The sequence below is a fragment of the Anolis carolinensis genome, chromosome 2 (genome assembly GCF_035594765.1).
Source record: "Anolis carolinensis isolate JA03-04 chromosome 2, rAnoCar3.1.pri, whole genome shotgun sequence".
Classification (NCBI taxonomy): Eukaryota; Metazoa; Chordata; class Lepidosauria; order Squamata; family Dactyloidae; genus Anolis; species Anolis carolinensis.
The window spans coordinates 39,873,149-39,880,385 of NC_085842.1; the positions used below are offsets into that span (position 1 = coordinate 39,873,149).

Consider the following 7,237-nt stretch of genomic DNA (forward strand, 5'->3'; position numbering starts at 1 on the left):
GAGTTTCTGGTGGCGGCATAGGTTTTTAGTGGTAGACCCAATTGTTTTTTAATTTTGGGAATAGAACTTTGGAAATTACAGCTTTCATTGCCTGTGATTATTGGCTATACCAATAATAATATACCAAGAAGCTGGGCTAAGTTTCCTATCATTGTTCTACATTCAGAACTTAAGTAGGTTTCTTTTCGGGTGACAATTCCTAGAATTTCCCATTTATCATGCCAACTAGCAAAGTTGGTTGGGGTATTCCCGCCTGTGCCACAGCCCAGCTAATATTATTCTATTATTGTTATATTATATTATCATACTATTATTATTATTATATTATTCATTATTCATGACTACATTGAAACTATAATAGGGAGAAATCAGCATGGAAACTTTGTGAAGCCTAAATTGCAAGAGGTACCATACATCATTGTACATGGAAATAATGGTAGTGACAAGAAATTCTTGATAGAATTCACAGTTTGCCTGATTATACTGGTTTGTGATGACAACTACTATACAGTATATAATAAAGCTTCATTTCTTTGTTCAACAATAAATGTGAATTCTTCTTCATGGAAAAATAAGACATCCCCTAAAAATAAGACCTAGTGCATCTATGGGAGCAAAAATTAATATAAGACACTGTCTTATTTTTGGGGAAATAGAGTAATTTTGAATAGTTTGTCATTGCTACCAAACTGGACTTTGTGAAAGTATCACTGATGACCAATGGATGGAGGCATGAGAGTAACGAAAATACTTCCGGAAAACTCTCAGTGATATTTGTTCACCCAGAAACTATTTGAAAGTACACTGCTGTGAATGAGGGAAAGAATTATTCATGTCAATAAAGGAAATAAATAAATGAATAGATTTAAGAAGTGCCAAAATGAGGATTGCTAATACTATCCCTGAGATCAAGGTAATGTTTAAGCTTGCTTTGAGAATCATTAATCCTGGACTGTGCAAATCTATTTAGCCTTTCTGACATGATCTGGCAACTACAAATCATTTGGGAATTGGGGGAAAAACATTTTCATTTGATCCTTTCCTCCAGCATATTGAATAGTTTGGGTTTTCCTCTTCAACCTTTGGTATCTTTTGCAATAGCATGTGAGTATTGGACTACAATTCTGGAGACTAGGGTTTAAATCCCCACTTGCCCATAGAAACTCACTGAGTGGCCTTGGACAAAGCACATCATATTAGCCTCAGAGGAAAGTAAAGGCAAACATCTTCTGAACAAATCCATTCTGAAAATCCTGTGATAGGTTCACCTTGATGTTGCCATAACTCAGAAATGACTTGAAGACACACATCATCATCATCATCATCAACAACAACAACAACAACAACAACAACAATCACAAAGCACTGAACAACAATTGAAACAAGTACAGTTGCAGACTTAACTTTTGCAAATTTCCACTTTTCCACTTTTGCAGGGTCCTGTGCCCATAATCTCAGTAAAAGTGAGGGTACTGATGGATATCTTTTCCAGCTGCAGGCTCCTATTGTCTTGTATGGTCACATCTTGAGAGTTACATCTCCATTTTGATGACAGGTGATTTCAGCAACATTTATCATTGAATAAGAAGACACCTGCCAATTAAAATTCATGCAGAGTTAATGCAACAGCATCTTTTCCTATTATCACAGCTGAAGATTATAAAAATTAGTTTCAAAAGCTATAAAAAAATTACACGAAAAAGGAGAAACAGTGAAAAACAAACCACCCACATCAGTTGTTGAGTCAGGCTGTCAAGCACACATCACTCATTCCTACTTAGTAGTTTAGGTCTTTGAAATAGATCATATTGGTTTTTAAAAACTTTAGCTACTAAACTAGTGCACTGTAGCTGATGAGGGAAATGTCCAAGCCTACAATTAAAATCAATGATATGGCCTGTCATTTTATTTTGGCTCATAAAATATTAAAAGTTATCCCAATAGAATGTAATCAAGGCATGCATCAATGTAGTCTGATCTAACATTCCAATAATAGGCTCGGTTTATGCATTAGTTTTAACTGTACAGACACACTCCAAGCTATAGACAAAACCTGGGCATCCAAGCTCAGGACTGAGTCTAGGAGTGTGCCTAAGCTGTGAACCTGAACTTTTAGGAGGAGTGTAAGCTCATCCAATACAGACTGAATCTTTCATGACCAGAAACACCTTTACCTTGTCTAGATTAAGTTGCAATTTTGTCATCTTGCTTGGAATGTCATCTTGCTTGGAAAGATAGAACTGGGTGTCATCAGTATACTGGAGACAGTGTTACCTGAAAACCCACAATAGTTTCATGTAATTATTAAACTGCATGGGTTACAGAATTGAACCCTGAGGAAGACCACAGGCCAGGGTGTCAAACAGGCATCTGCCAGCACCAGCCTCAGAGGCTTGAAACTTTTTTTTTTGCTATCAGGATGAAACTTGGCAAACATGTAGGCCTCGTTCACAACTGTAAGCCTGCCAAATTTCAGAACATTTTGGCCATCCACTGATATATAGGAAGTTTTTCCAGTAAATGCTCTTTAAAACTCACAGCTCCCCCACCCTCCTAGCAGAATTTGAAAAATAAAAGTTGGATAAGGAAAATAGATGTCAAAAGAAAAAGAAATATCAAAAATCTAGTAGTGAAAGTAGCACTCCTAAGCTTTAAGAACAATCAGAAACTGGCAGAAAGAAACCGAATGGCGTAATATGTTCCAATGAAAAAAAAAGGCCAATCAACAAATTTTCCACATTTACCTGAAAGATTCAAAGGCTTGTGTTTTGATTTGTACATGTTTTGAAGGAGCCCTTCCTGCATTGCATTTCAGCAGTTCGTATTTCCAAATTGCCATAATATTCTGAAATCTGGCACGACGTCCAGAATTTTGCACACCTCTAGTATTTAAGCAAAGGCTTCAGTAATATCCTTCAGGGTTATAGTAGACATGCGGATAACCCTGAAGGGGTTCACCACTGTGGGGAAAAATAAATATTCCTTCTCAGTATTTTCTCTGTATTTGAATACACCATAGTTTTGTGAATTAATTATTCTGCAGAAAAAAAATGTGATTTTGCAAACTACTATTTTCTAGGGAAAAAATACTAGGATTCTTGTTTTCTGTTATTCTTTCTGATGGGATTTATTCTTCCACCCATAATGTCCAACTTGCAAACAGAACAATTTTCCATCTTAGGTTATACTAATTTAATGTTAGTTGCTAATTAATACAGAATAACTTTTTCCAACTTGATATAATTTTTTGGACTATGACCTTTCTGGCTAAGAGAAGGGAGTTGCAGCAAAAAAAAAATCGACCCTAGTTTACACCAACCTAATTATATTTAATCATTTACACTACAGAACAACTTTTTCCAACCTGATATCCATTTGTTGGATTATTGCCTTGCTGGTTAAGAGATATAGGAATTGTAGTAAAAAAAATAGCTAAACAAAAAACCCATAGCATCTTTTCACTTTTCTACAGTCCTTAAAGTCAACTCAATTTCCTCCTCAGCTCTGTAGAATTGTGAGTGAAGTGCTAAAAAACTCTGCAGCCAGGCTTAATACTGTCATAAATTTCTGCTATTTCAGAATGACTTGGCATTATAGATCATCTAGGAGCATTTGTACTAAATTTACTGTTGAAGAAATAGGTGTTTGAAATCACAGGTACGAACACACCCACATTCATTTGGAAGGAAAGCTATTTCTTGAAGCTTTGTGTGGCTTATGATATATGGACAACTGTTAATGCTAACAATTTAAAATTTTCTTTAGCTATTTCCTTCTCCTCCCGAAGCCCTGCATGCACTCTTCTACTCATGTTTTAATTTTTACTGGTCTATACCTTTAGGCTTTTATGTCATGTATTAATTAAAGTTAGCTCTTGTGGCTACAGCTAATAAAAAATACTACAAGAGAAGATTAAATGAGAAATCCATGTGAATGATTGCTTAATGCAATAATATCAGAATAAGGTAAAGAATTTTCCCCAGATTTTTAATTGGATGGACTCCCTATGGAAAAAAATTGACATTGTTATAACCAGTTTTCAGAGAAGTCTTGCAGTTCATTAGAGTAGGCCTATTGTTTCAGCTGGATTTGCCTACATGCTGATTCACCGTTCAACAATTGATTCATTGTGTCTGCTCTGATTCAGACTAATTAATAGGTTTCCAGCAACATAAAAAGAGAAAAAAGTAATAACATTATCATCAGCTTGTAGAAAGGTCCCTTTTACCACTATGTAAGTATTATGAATTTATGTATTTTATCTTACTTATATACAATGTCCTTGTTGTCTATTATGGTTTGATTAATCATTGTAACTGGTTGTGTATTTAATTTGAAATATCTACTTGTTTTTACCATGTATTCTGTGATTTTATATTGTTGTGAGCGGCTCCGAGTCCCAGCAGGGAGAGGGATACAAATAAAGTTGTTATTATTATTATTATTATTATTATTATTATTATTATTATTAGTAGTAGTAGTAGTAGTAGTATCACACAGCAAACAAGAGAGATATGCTAGATTTTGTATTTCAAGATAGTCTTGAATTCTGTCAGCTATGATGTCAGTCAGTAGTTTAAACATAGTGGGCAGACACGTTATTGGCCTGTAGTTTCCTGGTGCTGCTCCTTTTGCTGGATCCTTTTGTATCAGGTATTTTCTCCCAGTTGTTAGCTATTCACTGATACTTCCTTTTGCAGCATCTCATTGTTGGGCCATTTTTCCATGTAAACTGATCAGATATTTGAGCCAAAATCTATGAAGTTTATCACTACCAGGCGATGCCCATTTCTTGACTTTTTGCTCAGTTGTTATTTCCATCTGTTCCATTTTGTTATGTGAGAATTTATTATTATTATTATATTATTATTATTATTATTATTATTATTATTATTATTATTAATGCTAGAATCATAAACTAATTAAAATATTTTAGATGACTAATGGTTTAGATTTTTTTCTTAATCAGCCGGCTAAAGTAAGCATGGAAGAATCACAACAAGCAATATGTCATCTTAAAGCTGCCGCCACATTTCCTTTTCTTTTTCCCCCTCCCACCCTCCCTCTTTTAATAGTAAGGATTTCACCAAGTTGCACATACATAGCAGCCCCTTTGCTATGAAGATAACCTCCTTAAATCACTGGAAGTGAAAGAAGACAATTTGTAACCATTTTGAAACCCTTCCATCCAACGCCAGCACTGAATACTTACAGTGAATGCTATGAGATGTCATCACAGACCTGAAATCTCTAGAATTAGTCTGTACCTCACATACTGCAATCCATTTCATGCCAGCTCTGAGAGAAGTACCCTTGAGTTCAACAGGGTTTAGTCCCAGGTCAATTGAATTCACTACCTTATATTCCACCTCTACTTGAAAAATTAATATAACTTCTGAGTCGTCTCCATTGTACAGATAAAAGAAGCAATGTCTATGCCAGAGCTTTCTAAACTGTGTGCCGTGACTATAATGTGTCAGCTGTAGAATGTAGATGTGTCGTATCGTGTCATGCAAATGTAACAAGAAATGACACAAATCTTATGTGTTTTTTCTTATAAATATTTTTAAAATATTAATGAAAGGTTTTAATGACACAGGTTGTGTTCCCATACATTTCATTATTACAATTTATGTATGTGTCTCATATAAGGGCTTAGTTTATAATTAAAACTGAATTCTCCATACCTCACAACCTCTGAGGATGCCTGCCATAGATGTGGGTGAAACGTCAGGAGAGAATACTTCTAGAACATGGCCATACAGCCCGGAAAACATACAACCCTGAATTACTGTGCCATGAAATGATGCCTGTCTAAAAGGTGTATCACCTGTCACAATGAAATTAATGGGGCTCTGTATGAAGCAACAGAAAATAACCCCCTTTTGCAGCAGAAACAGTTAAGGATATATACACAACTTGTTTTTGTAGCAGATAAGACTTTATACAAGGAATATTTACAGTATAGCAGAAGACCAGGTCTCTTCTCAGACAGTTAATACCTTTTTACTTGCAAAAGTCTCTCACTGGTCTTGTTCTCCAATTCTTCTGTATCTTTGCAACTTTCTCTCCAACAGCAACTCTTCATCAACATAACTACTTCAACATCAACCCTCAACAATAGAGAAGCTTTTTGCTATTTTAGTACCTTTTACAGCTGCTACACCCTGGCTGAAAATTACACAAGTGGCTTGATTCTTAATGGTTACAGTATGATTGGGCTTGATCCTTACATTTACTTACACTTTCTTATTGTTACTTAATAGATGACATCCTGAATAATTCTGACATCACCAATATTAAATGTTTAGAAAGCTCTGGTCTAGGCCATTAAGCCTAGACCAAAACCAAGCCCTAAAAGCATGAAACAATCATGATTTTTCCTCTTAATCTATACTTTATTCTGGTAAACTAACAGTGGGAATAGAAATGAAATGCTCCAGGTTGCATTTGTGAAATGCTTGCAGGCCTTCGAGCCGAATAGATGACTAAATACTGTATGTAACATTCAATAAACCATATTTGGTTCAGGGCTGAAGATGAAAGTAACCAACACTTCATTTCAAATTACTGCAGCTGCAAAAATATGTCACCAGACTACACAATCACTTGAGGAGTCAGCACTTTGCACTGCCGTAGTCTTACAGATGTCTAAGAATAAGCTTTACGCTGTATGTTTTCTCTCCTGAAAAATCTGTAGGCATTTCAGTACACCACCTTGTAAGTACATTAAGGTGTCAGTCACTGACAACACTAAAAACAGAATGCTTAGCAGGCTTCTTAAGAAGTGTGATATGTTTCCTAAATTTCTATTTCAGTAGCCTTACTTCCTCTCCTTTTGCAATATGGTCTATACTACAGAACGGTTATAAGGATCACCAAGGTACCATATGCAAATGGGGCAGGTGAGAATTTCTCTTAAAGGTTTGAAGTCATGTATAGTCAAATCTGTTATAGCTGAATGTGGTTGTCACATCATTTTGTATTTATATTGTATTGAAAAGGTCATTATTCTCAGCACCAAAAACTGACATGAATTTTTCAAAGAGATACCTATGTTAATCTATTTCAATATATGAAAACATTTTGTAATCAACTGATGTTAGGATGAGCTTTCATGAATTGCAATCCATTTCGTGAGGTTTGTTGAGGGAGTGAATATTCAAGCCTTGGGTATAAATAAATTCTGTGTTGTGGACAAAAAGAAATGGGACATAGAAAGGGACACATATCATTG

The 7,237-nt window shown here is 35.3% G+C and overlaps 1 long non-coding RNA gene across 1 annotated transcript; it reads right to left on the reverse strand.

Annotated features, from left to right (window-relative positions):
* Window positions 1–344: 344 nt before the first annotated feature.
* Window positions 345–6,315, reverse strand: LOC103279513 (uncharacterized). The gene is made up of 3 exons (XR_506843.3): window positions 6,003–6,315; window positions 2,175–2,274; window positions 345–1,593 (listed from the first exon to the last, which is right to left on the reverse strand). It is a non-coding gene; the product is annotated as an uncharacterized LOC103279513 (long non-coding RNA).
* Between the last annotated feature and the right edge of the window lie 922 nt (window positions 6,316–7,237).